The sequence below is a fragment of the Vipera ursinii genome (assembly GCF_947247035.1).
Source record: "Vipera ursinii genome assembly, chromosome: 5".
Taxonomy (NCBI): domain Eukaryota; kingdom Metazoa; phylum Chordata; class Lepidosauria; order Squamata; family Viperidae; genus Vipera; species Vipera ursinii.
This window is the reverse complement of record NC_139518.1, coordinates 15,805,205-15,821,079: the sequence shown is the minus strand read 5'-3', so window position 1 is coordinate 15,821,079 and position 15,875 is coordinate 15,805,205. Positions and strand designations below refer to the sequence as shown.

At 40.7% G+C, this 15,875-nt stretch overlaps 1 protein-coding gene across 1 annotated transcript in view; it reads right to left on the bottom strand.

The window, feature by feature from the left end:
* Window positions 1-1,336, bottom strand: part of PLD1 (phospholipase D1) — a gene marked incomplete at its 3' end in the record, with an annotated part of 134,603 nt that extends 133,267 nt beyond the window's left edge. Inside the window, exon 1 of the mRNA XM_083364872.1 lies at window positions 1,316-1,336. The remainder of the gene's footprint in view (window positions 1-1,315) is intronic.
* Window positions 1,337-15,875: the final 14,539 nt, after the last annotated feature.

The window sequence follows — 15,875 nt, the reverse complement described above, 5'->3', positions numbered from 1 at the left end:
CCATCTATAAAATGTATGAACACATGCATAAATTTTAGATATAAATTGGTTTCAAATCCCTCATTCTGAGAACAATACAAATAACATCAGATCTGCTCCCCATGTCTGCTTTCTAGGCAAATCAATTGATGCAAAGGTCATACTGGGAGTCTTGCAGAGAAGACACACACTGCTTCCTGATTTCCTGAACTCAAATTGCTACAAAGGCAAGCATGTTTATCAAGAATTTGGAGAATTGGATGGCACCATTTAGGTTTGCTCTGCAGTTCTAAATCTTGCAGCAAATGTCACTTGGACGCAGTTGATAGGATACTAAACACCAGACCAGAACCATCCAGGTGATCATAAACTGTCCACTGTCATTTCACCCTCTGGAGGTTTAAATTGAAAGGGCATTTTCAACAACTGCAGTTTTATCTGCATTGACAAATTTACCCCGTCCCCATTACTTTGGATGGTTTACATAATTCTTCACCCATTTACTTAGTTTTCTCTTCATATGACTAACCCTATAAAGTCTGTTAGGTTGGAGCTAATGATGGGTCCAAGGTTTACCACTGAGTTTCATAGCTAACCGAAGAACAATTTTAAAGAATATGATCAGTCTGTCTGTCCTTCCATGTTCACAAATTGTTTCCTTGCCAGATACATATTTTTGTGTCATTGGTACAGTTTATGGACCCATCCGGTGATTATTCATTACAAGTTCAAGAATGGTTGTCAAATATGTGCATACAGTATCTGCATATTATCTGATTTTAGGATTGCCTGATGCTGACTGGTTTTGTTTGGTAAAGATCCCCATGGGAATAAAAGGCATGCCGATTTTAAAGCACCCCTAGCAATTTCTCCACCTTCTACTTAGCAAAATAGGCAGAGGTGTCTAACCTACAGTACATAAGTAGCTGGAGAACACACTTTCAAACCGAAACTTTGAACAGCCCGTTTTTTTTCCTAAAAGTTTAGCTCATTCCCCATTCCCCATTTCAAAAACTTCTCGGCTCCTTTTCCTGAAACTCCACCAAAAGCAAACTAAAAGCAGGACTCAAAAAATCCAAGCGAAAGAAGCAATTCAGAAGCTTGCACAAGACAGCAGGGACATTTTTAGCACCAAATTTCCATTATCACCCTTGCCTTTCCTCCAAAAGCATACACACCATTTCCTTAAATATAAAGTCATTTTCCCCCCTCTCAGCAGCCATACAGCAGTCTTTTTTTTTTTTAAAGACCGTTTTATTCCACTGGTTGCTCCACGGAGTCATGAGGGATGACAGGACATTTGACACAAGGAAGACGAAGTTTGAAGTTTACTAACCTTGTGCCCCAGGAAAGGGAAGTGCCCCATTGTCCTTCTAAAAAGCAACACTTAGCCCTCTCTCCTTGTTAAATATTCATGCTGTGGTTCAGCAAAAGAAAAGAAAGCACAGTGCAGGGGAAGCAACAGTCGGCGGCGTTTTTGCTACGTCTCTTCAGCACCCGATAGCTCAGAGCTGGTTCCAGAGGCAGTTTGAGGGAAAACCCAGCCCACGAAATCCTTCAGCCTATGAAGTTGCTCAGCCAGGGAAAACCACACCCTGGCAAGCAGAATGTTAGAATGGAAGGAGGAAACCCTAAAAGGTGGAGAGAGGAAAAAAAAAGCCATCCGATGCCTCACATCCAGAATATATTAAGTGAACATTCTCAAAGTTCTGTTTTTGTTTCAAAGATATTAAGCACTTTCTGAACAGTGCTTTCGGAGATCTAAAAAGGACAAACGTCAGATTGCTTTGGAGGATTTTAAGCCACGACACAAATAAGAATGTCAATGAAGGAATTAAATTCAGAATAGAGTTGGGAGGGACCTTGGAGATCTTCTAGCCCAACCCTCTGCTCAAGCAGGAGATCCTACCAGGGGTCTTCAAACTCGGCCCTTTTATGACTCATGGACTTCAACTCCCAGAATTCCTCAGCCAGCATGCCTGGCTGAGAAATTCTGGGAGTTGAAGTCCATGAGTCATAAAAGGGCCGAGTTTGAAGACCTCTGTGACCTATACCATTTCAGACAAGGGACTGTCCAGTCTTTTATTAAAAACCTCCAGCAATGAAGCCCCCAAAACATCTGAAGGCAAGCTATTCCACTGGTTAATTGTTCTCAACTAATGACCACAATGGACCCCGAAGTTTCTGTTGCTAAGCGGGACAGTTGTTAATTGAGTTTTGCTCCATTTTATGATCTTTCTTGCCACAGTTGTTAACTTAATTGCTACAGTTGTTAAGTTAGTAACACAGTTGTTGTTAAGTGAATCTGGTTTCCCCATTGATTTCGTTTGTCAGAAGGTCACAGAAGGGGACGATATGATGCTGGGAGACTGCCATCATCATAAATGCAGTATGAATCAGTTGCCAAGCCTCTGAATTTCGATCATACGGCTTGGGGGTGCTGCAACAGTCATACGTTTGACAAACAGTCATAAGTCACTTTTTTCAGCTATGCTGAAGCTTCAAATGGTCACTAAATGAATGGCTGTAAATCAAGGACTACCTGTAGTGCTTTTTAAAATTATTATACAAATAACCCAGTTACAGGCGTTACTTATGAAGAGGATGAACAGGAAGGCAAAGTGGCATCACCAGTTGTAAACTGACTGGTGAAAATTAAATAATAATTGTGCAATGTTGTTAGGACCACACGGCATTTATGTCTGATGGCATTTATTAAAACAAGCACCAAAATAATAATCTAGGTACATGTGATCATTCAAAAACCTCTTACATCAGCCACTGTGGTGGTCATTCAATGAGGAGGGAAGATTTGAGATGTACCCCTTGATCCATACTCAGTGGTAATGTTACCGTGGTTAACAATCAAGTTTTGTTATGATCCTCAGTTATATGCCCAACTCAGACGGCAGCACCTAAGTAAGCAAAAAGGTTAAACATAGTTGGATATGGAGAGTACTTAAATGATAAACTTCCAGAACCTTCCAGAGTTTAGAAATTTAAAAAAAAACTTATTCCAGAAGAATCCTAAGGCAAATCACTGCCACAATGTTGCCAGGAAAACTGTATGGATATGTCCATCTAGCCAACAAAAATAAATCTCAACTCTGTGCAGACTCTGCTTCAGCACATATACATAACATGCCACAAGTATGTTCATTGTGGGATGCTCCAAAATGCTCTTGAATTGCAGCCAATGTTTATTCAAAAGACTTGCGTCTTGAGTCAGCAATAAGTCACTGAAGCCCTAATTATTATGGAAATATGAAAAAAGGTCATCTTCTATATTGTATACGTGGCCGTGCTAGATGGGAACATGTGGAAGACATCTGAGAAAGGCTGGTCTGGTGTCCAAACAGTATATCACAGTCATATATATATCAAGAAAACTGACAGACCTTCCCCTTTCACACAGTTTTGTGACTTTTGAGGGGAACTGGAATTCGCAATGGAAACCAAAAGATTAGCATTGTGTAGTAGACAGGATGGGGATATGAAAGTCCAGATGCAGCTCTACACAGAACGTGGGAATTCCCTGGTGACCTTGCACCAGTCACTAAGTCTTATCCCAAACAATCCCACAAGACTGTTGTATCTAGATAACACTGGAGGACAGGGGATTATTTATGATGTCTTGAGTTCCTCAGGAGCAAATAAATGAGTGAAACTGAAGAGAGCAAAGCCGCATCCTTGAACATCCTTGAAATAAACATAAACATAAACACACACACACACACACACACGTACGTTTTGTCATGGGGAGGAGGAAGAGAGTTGGATTTCTAGCTGTAAATACTATAGTATTATTATTTGATAGAACCTTTCTCCAAATTTAACCCCAGTTGTTGCTGCTACTGGCTTGAGTCCTGCTAGTGGGTTCCCACGTATCTGTTGGTGGAACTGAATCCAAATTTTCCCATTCTAATACGACATAATCCCTAAATCATAATGGCTCTGAAGCTGCCAAATTCAGAACTTTTGTTTAATGTCTTTGAGTTGGTCTTTTGACTCTTGCCAACTACCTGGAAAAGACTGTTGTTTTCTTGGCAAGATTTCACAATTTGTCATTACTTTCTTCCTAGGTCTGAGAGAAAGTGACTGACCCAAGTTTACCTAGCTGGCTTTGTGCCTAAGGCAGGACTAGAACTCTAAGTTTCCCAGTTTCTAGTCTGATGCCTTAACCACTTTACCAAACTGGTTCTAAATTGAGACCTTTCGTTTGCTGAGGCAGCAAGAAAACAGAGAAGACATTTTCCTGTTCTCTGCATAAGCTTTGTTGCCAAATGACTGCTCCTGCTCCGTATTGTGGCATATCTAGACCATTTCTCATTTACAACAGACTGGGTGGTGCAGTGAATGAAATGATTATAAAAGGACCAGCCAGGAGAAAGCCACACTTGTCTGTCTATTTCTGTACTGGGACCTCTCCTCTCAGTTAGGGCTGTGCAATATTTTCCAAGTGCAGGAGAACATAATATGTCAGCTGTACCTTCAAATACTTGCATACTGACAAGATTGACAGCATACAACACTCTTTGGAGATTGCATCCAAAGTTTTTGCTAGCCCTAGTATTTATATCTCCTTATAAAGCTGTGTGCTTACTATTTTAGCCTCTTCAAATGCTGGATGGTGCTTTCTGCTGGACTCAGCTACTGTATCAGAATGCTAGATTCTCAAGGCATGAAGCTACACAGAATTACAAACACACACCACATACCACACACAGGCATGCCTGGGTGTTCTGCTATGTATTTCCCGTGCATGTATTTGAACACTGACAGCTTAACCCTTTTTGATGCCAAAACTATCAAGATAGATAGATAGATAGATAGATAGATAGATAGATAGATAGATAGATAGATAGATAGATAGATGGATGCATGGGTAGATAGATAGACAGACAGATAGATAGATAATCTGTTATTTTTTAAAATTGTGGGCACACATTAAACATGAAATTCTGTTCCCTGCTCTCAAAAGTGTACACGTACATAACACAGATATAAACCTCTCTACATGGGGCTTCCCTTGAGGACCATTCGGAGGCTCCAACTGGTACAGAATGCAGCCGCGAGAGTTGTGTTGGGAGTCTCCCGATACTCCCATGTTACACCTCTGCTCCGTGAGCTGCATTGGCTCCCAGTTGTCTTCCGGGTGAGATTCAAGGTGCTGGTAATGGTTTTTAAAGCCCTACTACTGTTTTAAGCTTGGGCATCTTGTTTAATCCTTTTTTAATTTTTGTATTCTTGTATTTTTATATGTTTGCCCTGTTCACCGCCCTGAGTCCTTCGGGAGAAGGGCGGCATACAAATAAAATTATTATTATTATTATTATACATAGGTATATACCTACACCCTTACAGATAAATACATATAAATATTGATCGCTGGCCATCTTGAATATGTAAGAGGAAGCTTGAGGAAGCTTGAGAGTTCACAAGATTGATACTGTATGGAACAAAACTGTGACTGAATCTGGATGTTCTGCTCTAGATACCATGAAGCCTCCTCCCAGAAGGTAACAAGGAAAACAGGTCGTGAACATGATGTGTAGCATCCCAGACAATACTGTGGATCCTGCTCAAGCAACGCTTATGTGCTGTGTCCTGGATGGAAGGGAGGGAACTGCCAATGATCTTTTCAGCCATCCTCACCACTGTCTGCACTGCCTTCCTGTCTAAAGCAGTGATGCTTCCAAACCAGACTGTGATGCTGTATGACAGGATGCTCTCGATCATCCCTCTATAGAAAGTGGGGAAGGAAGATGTGCTTTTCTCATGCGACGCAGAAAATGCAGGCGCTGCTGTGCCTGCTTCACCAGTGTCTCGCTGTTGAACGACCAAGCCAGCCTACTCGTTATCTGCACACCCAGCAATTTGATGCTGGTAACCATCTCCACAGGTAAATCATTAACACACAGGGGAGCATTTAGTATCAACTTAGTATCACTTAGTATCAACTAAGTGCAGTGTTGCCCAACAGAAATCTGGAGCAATGCATCTTCCTAAAAGAAGAAGCACTTATCATAAGGCAGGATAAAATTTATGCAACCAAGGGCTCCTGAATTAGTTTTAGGGGTTTTCTTAAATTTACAAACTGAGTACAAACCCCACCCCCACCAAAGATTAATCATTAGCATTTAGGAATTGAATACAAAAGAGATTATTCATGTCATACTTTATTGTGTAAATAAAGAAATAAACATATTTTTTTTTGTATTTATAATGCTACACTTTTTTATTACTCTTAGTAAAGTTAGCTTTTGAGACTTCTTTCAAAGTTGAAGAGAGTTTCTAAGACATTTTCACGGGTGGCACATGAAACATTTGCTGCACTGCCCTTTGCAGCCCTCCACAGTGGGCTGCATTTTCCCTGGTATGCCATGGCTCAGTTAAATTATAAGGTAACTTCTTCTATTGAGCTTTTTTGATGGCACCAAAAAGGGGTGTCACCATAAATGGGATGGCTGACATCACAAAAGAGAAATCCTACCCTTGACAAAGAATTGGAGAATTGATCTTCTGGGAAATCCATGCAATTTCTCTGCCCATCAATTTGACAAAGGATTTTGAAAGTTCATTTGTAACCAATTCTAGCTGAAATTGGTACATTCCACTATTTCGTTAAGAAAACCAAGATCATGGCATCCGGCCCTCTCAATTCCTGGCAAATACACGGGGAAGAAATGGAGGTAGTGACAGATTTTATTTTCCTGGGCTCCAAGATCACTAAAGATGGGGACTGTAGCCAAGAAATTAAAAGACGCTTGCTCCTCGGGAGGAAAGCCATGGCAAATCTAGACAGCACACTAAAAAGCAGAGACATCACCCTGTCAACAAAAGTGCGTATAGTCAAGGCTATGGTCTTCCCAGTTGCAATGTATGGCTGTGAAATTTGGACCATAAAAAAGGCTGAGCGCCAAAGAATTGAAGCCTTTAAACTATGGTGCTGGAGAAGACTCCTGCGAGTCCCTTGGACTGCAAGGTGATCAAACCGATGAGTCCTAGAGGAGATCAACCCTGACTGCTCTTTAGAAGGCCAGATCCTGAAGCTAAAACTCAAATCCTTTGGCCACCTAATGAGAAGGAAGGACTCACTGGAGAAGAGCCTAATGCTGGGAAAGATTGAGGGCAACAGAAGAAGGGGACGACAGAGAATGAGGTGGCTGGATGGAGTCACTGAAGCAGTAGGCATGAGCTTAAATGGACTCCAGAAGATGGTAGAGGACAGGAAGGCCTGGAGGAACGTTGTCCATAGGGTCGCGATGGGTCGGACACAACTTCGCAGCTAACAACAACTATTTCGTGCAGACTTTAGTCCAGATCTGCCCACAGATACACTTTTTTTTCTCTGTCACTGATGCTCTTATTTTGTCAGTATTGCTCTACACCAACTCCAAAAATAAAACTAGGAGAGGCATTTCATATCCAAACCTGTTTTCACAGAGTTAATATATCCAAGCTATGGCTTCCTAAAAGAGAATAACCTTACCCAGACCATTCTGAAGTTAAACCAGAGACAGAAAAAAGCCCAGTAAAACAATTTTTGGAACAAGGAGAACCACAGAGGAGGAAAGCTAGCATAGAATTATAGAATTAGAAAAATTCTCCTAGGCTAGGGATCAGTAGCATCTTCGATCAAAGCTGAAATGGTGTTTCAAAGCAGGTCTGGGTACCTATACTATACCTGTTGGCACTTCCATAAAAAAATATCTTTTTTTTAAGCTCACATGATAGCTGCATAATCCTGGGAAACAAGACATTTGAGGTGCTGATAGTATGCATCCTAAAACTCCAGGTGTTTTCTGTAGCCTGAAAAAGGTAAAAGCGGTGGAGATCAAAGCTACAGAGGGTCAGCTGTCAGGTTTGGGGTGAGGGCTTGTAAATTCTGTAACTGCAAAGAGGGCAGGTCTTCCCCTTGGTGTCAAGCCCAAAGCAGCTGCTCAAGATCAAAAAGGCTAGGTTCTCACAGGGTTTTATTACAGTAACCAGCTTCATTGAAAAGAAAAATGGGGTTAGGTTACAGAATCTTGGAATCAGAATGTGTATCCTTCAGAAACCCATTTCAGTTTGTTAAGATGAGGATTCTTTGATTTTCTTGCTGTCTGCTTCTCAAACCAATGGGGAAGATTCACTCACTTTCCTGATACAAAAGGGACTTGAAAAATTTCCAGCTCTAATATTTTGCAATTTTGAATTCTCTTTCACAGACTCTGACAGATTAAATATATCAGGACTGGAAGAAAAAGAGAGGGGGTGTGTTTGTGTTCCCAGCCCATTTAAGGCATGCCATCATGGCTGGACACCACAGTTCCTCCTTGTTGTGATTTGCACACATTGTCCTTGCTATCTCACAACTCATTTATGAATGTGCACAAATTCTACATTCAGTTAAAAAGCTCTGCAGTGCTGTTTTAGGGCACTAACTTTCAAATAAGTATGCAGATGCTCACAAGCCCAGTCTAGACAAAATCTACCAAGGGTCATGCATTCAAAAACATCCGTAAAGCAAAGTATGGGTAGCTAGCTGAAAGATTTATTAATGGTCTGTTTCTCCCATGTCACTCCCAATTTATCAACTCCCTTTGAGTAACACAGGAAAGCTTTTATTGCCTTGGCAATCTTCTTGTTCAATATTCAGCACAACAATAATAAAGTACAGCAACAGTAAGAGTCAGTGTTGGGGCTATAATCATCACCACATACTTAAGTATGTATGCATATACAATACATAATAGTTCAAAGCTTGTGCCACAAGTCCACAATTAGCAAAGTAGGGCCTTTATACTAACAATCCAAGCCCTAGCCAATCATACTATTCAAGCAAAGGAAATGGCAGCCTCAGCTTGACCTTATCTGAGCTCAGAAGCTAAACATGGTTAGATTTGGTTAGGACTTCAATGGGAGATTATTAGGAAATACCAAGGTTGTAAGTTGGACTGGGAACTTGAAAAACAACCTGGAAGACAGCAATGGCAAACTATTTATGTACTGTTGCTACAAAGATTGCATGGCAGAATCTAAATGATCACCAGGACTTAACTCCAACTCAATATAATATTCATTTTCACTTGTCTTTGAAGGCCAAACTATTTATGCCATCCTCAATAAATGTTATTTCCCTAAATTAATCCTGCATGTTGTAAGATTAGACAGGGAACAATTCAACTAGGAAAATGATGAGCACAAGTTACAGTCCTATGCCCAATTCTGTTAGATGAAAGATGTCTTTGAATGATATTTGAAGATTCAGGTGCTGATTGTCACCTTTAAACCCTACATGACTTGGGGTCAGGTTATTTGAAGGGCTGTTTTTTCCCAGTTACAGCAACTGACCAACAAGAGTGGGGAGGCAGAGCGTGTTATGGTTCCTTTCTTTTAAGGAGGTCCATTTAGTGGGACCAAGAAGAAGGGCCTTCCCTGTGGTGGCTCCCTCCCTCTAGAACAGAAATGTCAAACTCACGACATCACGTGCCATCGCGCAATGTATTGGGATGGTTTTTCCATTGCTGGCAATGGGGTGGGTGCAGCTTCCGCATGACGCATCCAGCCGGCAGTTTGACATGTCTGCTCTAGAACATCATTTCCACAGAGATAAGATTGGCCTCCACTTGATTCTTTTTCAAAAAGCCCTGAAGACATGGTTTTGCCAGCAGGCCTGGGGATCCCAGCATGATATGGAGCCCATCAGGTGTTCTGTTTGAGGAGGCTGGGTGTTCACTGGGATATATATTTGGGGTTTTAGTTCTGTAAGCCACCCGGAGTCATTGTGAATGAGTTGGGCAGTCATATAAAGGTCTTAATAAAATAAATACCCTGAATCTCAAGCAAAACAACTATGGCTTAGTCCACGGCAGACATGTCAAACTCACGACATCATGTGACGTCACACAACGTATCGGGACAGTTTTGCCATTGCTGGCAATCGGGTGGGCGCAGCTTCCGGATGACGTGTCAGGCCTGCGGGCCAGCAGTTTGACACCCCTGGTCTACGGCATGGCATAAACCTACTTGCCCATCACACACTAGCATGCTCTAATGCTATTCTCCAAGTCTCAGGCAATCTAGGTAATGGTCAAGGTGTCAAACTCAATTCTTGTTCACCTTCAGCACAGAAGCTCACAGTTTGACACCAGCAACTCTGCCAGATGTGGATGTGGTTGTGGGAAGAAAAAACAGGAAGGGACATTATATCAGTTTAAGCTGCAGAAAGAAAGGCAGCTTGTAAATCATTCATGTCCATAGGTATGCATATTATATATATATATCACACATAATTGAACCTTTGATTTTCACAGCAAAATTTGTACCAAGCTTTAATGCCTCTTCAAAAATGAGAAACCATCTTTACAAAGTCCTTTCTGAGTACCATGATCCCACTTCATATCTCTCCTAGTCTCCTGCATACTGTGGCTATTTTCAATTTTAAAAGAGGAAAGACAGATTTCTCAAAGTCCACCTTATTTATATTTGCCCATGAAATTCTCCTCTTGCTACAAAAGCTACTCAGAATTAAAAAGCCAAAGCAACAAGCACTTAAAAGTTTTCTACTGGATCCTAGCTTCAGTGCAAGAGCAAACAATTGATCGTCTGTCCCATTTTACAGACAACCATCCTCAGCTTGATAGTTTTCTGCTTGAAAAACTGTTTTTCTGGTGAGTCACCATGGCCGTTAAGCAAATCACAGGGGTTGTTAAGCGAATCCAGTGTGTGCAATGTCTGCGGGAAAACAGCAAAAAACCATCAAAAATTGTGGTCCTATGATGTTGCAAACGGACGTAAACATGAGCTGGTTGCCAGGCACCAAAATGCAAGTGTGTGATTGGAGGTGGGGGAGGGGAGTGTCAGTTGTAACTGTGAGGATGGGTCGTAAACAACTTTTTAAAAGCTTCTTGTAACTTTGAATGATTGTTAAGTAACTGGTCATTAAGCAAGAACTATTTGTGGTTGTTCTGCAGAGCAGCCAGTCATAAAGAGAACTGGCGGATTTTTGCGTGTTTTTCTCTCACAAACACCGAGACAGACAAGATGGGGATTATAGCAGAGAGACAGGAGACAAATACCCGGAGACGTATAGTGTTTAATAAATGGTTCTGTGAAAAAAATATTAACCCCTTTTTGGATTTTGTAAAGTTGTGAATATCTTTGCCACCAAATGTCATCAGAGTTTTTAATAGGTCCTCGTGATGCATGAAACAAATAACCTGAGTATTTTTCGGAGATCCTCAGTCATCCAGGTCATGGTTGTCCCAAAAGGTGTTTTTTTTTTTTTCAAGAGGCAACTAGACTTTCTTGTTTTGCTTTTGAAGACATCTCGCTTCTCATCCAGGAAGCTTCTTCAACTCTCCCAAAAGTTTCTACCTATCCAACTTGATCTCTATGGAGATTCTCAGTCATCCGGGTCATGGCTGCCTCCTTTTTTCCAAAGGAGCTGAAGAAGCTTCTTGGGTGAGAAGCAAAATGTCTTCAAAAGAAAAACAAGAAACTACACTTGCCTCTTGAAAAAAAAAACAGCTTTAGGACAACCTCTGTCTTTGGTGCTTACTTCATTTATTTCATAGACTCAGTCATCTGCCATGTAAATGGCCGCTGTGAAAAAGCCATTTCCTTCTTAAATTCAGTCATTGGTTGCATCACCTTTGGCTGCAATAATTGCAACCAAGTACAGGCAGTCCTCGACTTACAACAGTTCATTTAGTGACGTTCAAATTTACATCACTGAAAAAGTGACTTATGATTGTTTTTCACACTTCTGACCATTGTAGCATCCTCATGGTCAGGTGATTTACATTCAGTGATTCATATTTATGATGGTTGCAGTGTCCCGGAGTCATGTGATCACCTTTTGCGACCTTTTGACAAGCAAAGTCAAAGAGGAAGCCAGATTCACTTAACAACCGTGTTACTAATTTAACAAGTGCAGTGATTCGCTTCACAAATGTGGCAAGAAAAAGTCATAAAAACGGGGCAAAACTCAACAAATTTCTCACTCAACAACATAAAGTTTGGGCTCAATTGTGGTGATAAGTTGAGGACCACCTGTATTTCCTGCAGTTGACAATCAGCCTCTTCCATTACCCTGGGGGAATTCTGGTCCATCCTTCCACGTCAAACTGCTTTAATATTTCAGGTTTTCTGGCGTGTACTGCTCGCTTCAGAGCCTGCCAGAACAATTTTATGGGCTTTCAGTTGGTCATTCCAGTAGAAAATATGATGCAACCACCTTCATGCTTGATAGCTAGTAAAAGGTTGTGCAAAATTGTGCAAGGTAGCATCTGGTTTCTACCAGGCATGCTAATGCCTATATGCTATCTAAAAAATTCCATTTTTAATGTACAGGTAGTTCTTGACTTACAACAGTTTGTTTAGTGACCATTCAAAGTTAAAATGGCACTGAAAAAAAGTGACTTATGACCATTTTCCATACGACCGCTGCACCTTCCTCAAGGTCATATGGTCAAAATTCAGACACTTGGCAACTGACTCGTATTTATGACGGTTGCAATGTCCTGGGGTCATGTGATCCCCTTTTGTGACCTTCTGACCAGCAAAGTCAATGGGGAAGCCAGATTCACTTAACAACTATGTCATTAACTTAACAACTACAGTGATTTACTTAACAACTGTGAAAAAGAAAGGTCGTAAAATGGGACAAAAATCAGTTAACAAATGTCTTGCTTATCAATAGACATTTTAGGCTCAATTGTGATTGTAAATCAAGGATTACCTGTATATACAGGGGTAGGCAATCTTGGCTCTTTTATGACTCATGGACTTCAACTCCCAGAATTCCTGAGCCAGCATGGCTCAGCTTGGAAACCTCTCCCTTTCCCCTCAGCATGGCTGGCTCAGGAATTCTGGGAGTTGAAGTCCACGAGTCATAAAAGAGCCAAGATTGCCTACCCCTGCCATAGAATATTCTTCTACAACTCTAGTGTCATCTACGTGCTTTGGGGCAAACTGGAGATGAACATCAGTGCTCTTCAGAGGGAGCAATGATTTCTTCCTTGCTATTCTCTACAAATCCCCCTTTTACAAAGCCTTTCTTTGCAGGGGATAGAAATTAAGAGCTGTGGTGTCGCAGTGGTTAGAATGCAGTATTTCAGGCTAACTCGGCTCACATTGCCAGGAGTTTGATTCCTCGATCCTGACTGGCTCAAGTTTGACTTAGGCTTCCATCCTTCAGAGGGTGGTAAAATGAGGAACCCAGATTATTGGTGGCAATATGCTGACTAAACTGGTTAGACAGGGCTAGGAAAACAGTATACGTCTAAATGCTATTGCTGTCCTCTATTACTCAGACAGGAGAAAGCAAGGAAATATTGAATTTATAGGCTACATTTTGTTAACTCATGTCCCACTCTTTGCAGGACATCAGCCCCCTCCCCCATCCTCCACTGCCCAAATTCATGTTCACTGCATCAATGACACTATCATCAGCTAGATTAGGAAGTTAAAAAGAAGAAACAACTTGGCATATCAGTTGCCAAGAAAACTATATATGGGCTGCATACAGCTGATTCAAACTGAAGTCTGTTGCATGAACAGCACAGTCTTCTTAATAAGAAGATGGCAGAGATATGGATTGCAAGAATTTCAGTAATCAAATTATTTCCCATTAGAAACAAGCTACCTTCTAGGACAGCAGGGAGAGCTTTATATAATTTATTTTAACAGCTTTTGCTTGAGCTGCCCAGGTGCCAGGCCTCTTTACTGATAATGCAGGAGCCTGGAGCTTGTCTGTATCCTCAATCGTCTCTTGAATCCTTATCAGCTGGGCACCTGACCTTAAAATTACATGAATTTCCAAAGAGTCACTGATCAGCAAGAGTCAAGCTTGACTGGAAGGAGACATCTTTTTACTAAGAAGGAAAAAAATTGCCTTGATACTGTCGATCATCAGCACCTTCAGCTGATCAACTCATTCACCGTGGTTTCCTTTACTAGCAAGAGATGCAGTGTTGCTTATTACAAGCATTATCATTTCTTTTCCATTCTTACTGTATGGACACAAATAGTATGTTGCAATAGCTTTTAAACACTGATTTATCCGACTAGCTTATTGCTTTTTTTGGTTGGGTCTCCTCTGCATGTAAAATTGCACAAGGGGATGAAGCTGTTTATTACTTTCTAAATATGTTTTAATGCATGGGCTGGGTTGGGGGATTCACATTCCATAGAGGGTTTTATGAGCCAGAGTTACCCAAACACAAGTTCTGGATCTTGGATACACCAGTTTTGGATGATATGTTTCATAACCCTTGTTAGCAGAAGGTATATGGTGTGAAGTGGGGAATCAGGCAAGCTGGTTTGTATCTGTATGACTGATTAGCAATCAACCGTGAAAACCTTCCTAGACCCAGGGCTTTTTTTCTCATAGGACGCTCAGAACGGAGTTCCGGCACCTTTTTTGGATGGAACCTTGTAGGGTAGGCAAGGTGGGTTGTATGACATGTGTGAGTTCCGGCACCTTTTTCTTTTACAAAAAAAGCACTGCCTAGACCTAACATTATCATTTATGCTGGTTTTGTAATATAGGGTTTATTTATTATTTGAGAAACAAAGCACGAGAGAAAAAGAATATGGATTTCTAACAGACTGGAGGTCCAACATCATCAGAGTGATGAGTATCAAATGAAGTGGTAAATGAAGTGAACACCAAACACATTTCAAACTCCCAGTTGGACAGAGTGAAATCTACATGAGACATGATTTCACTTATTTTTCACTCAGCTTCTCTTTGTTTGTGTTCCATCTCCTAGCTCAGTCAGCCATGGTTTGCTTAAGTATGTTTGCTAGGCAAATTGCAAGTATTTGGACTCACACAATACACTAAGTTAAATGCTCAGAATCTGAAATGCATTTGCCAACATGTTTCTTTGTGTCCATCAAAGTCCCCAGCTTATCTGAATGTTAGTTTTTTTTTAAAAATGATTTTTTAATTTTTTTAAATGAGAAAATTGATTGCTAGAGAGCAAAACGCCAGCCTGATCTTTATTTTCAACAATATCTTCCAGCCTCACGTAGACACCAAAAATATTTTTAAAATACTGTATAAAATGGTGAATGGCTACAGTTGTGTTTTCTTTGTAAGAATGCCTATCGGTTTTCCCCAAATCAGAGAAAAACATAAGATGATAGTAAGCATCCTGAATGTTCAAGAGAGAATTTCTGTCTTCTGGTATCCATTTTCTTAGGATACCCATAGCATATTCTCAATATTCCAGATGCGTCCATATATTTATAGTAGAATTACTAGATTCTGTAACAGCTTTGTGCCTTATGCTGTCTATCTTGTAAATTCACAGGATTCTTTTTTTTCACCATTTATATGTATACATTCAAACTAGACTGTGATGTTTCTCTGTGTTATATATGTGCGTGTATGTGGGTATAAGGGACGCGGTGGCTCAGTGGGTTAGGATGCTGAGCTTGTCGATCAGATGGTCGGCAGTTTGGCGGGTCAAATCCCGAGTGCTGCGTAGCAGAGTGAGAGCCTATTACTTGTCCCAGCTTCTGCCAACCTAGCAGTTCGAAAGCACGTAAAAATGCAAGTAGAAAAATAGGGACCACTACGGTGGGAAGGTAACAGCGTTTCATGTGCCTTTGGCTTCTAGTCATGCCGGCCACATGACCATGGAGACGTCCTTGGACTAGCACGCATGTGCGGGGGAACCTTTACCTTTACCTTTATGTGGGTATAAGCAAAATGGTATTTTTTTGAGAGCTGAATGCAACAAAATTTCATTTTAATGTATGCTGATTAGTGTACATTCAAATGACAATAAAGATTCTATTCTATTCTATTCTATTCTATTCTATTCTATTCTATTCTATTCTATTCTATTCTATTCTATTCTATTCTATTCTATTCTATTCTATTCTATTCTATTCAT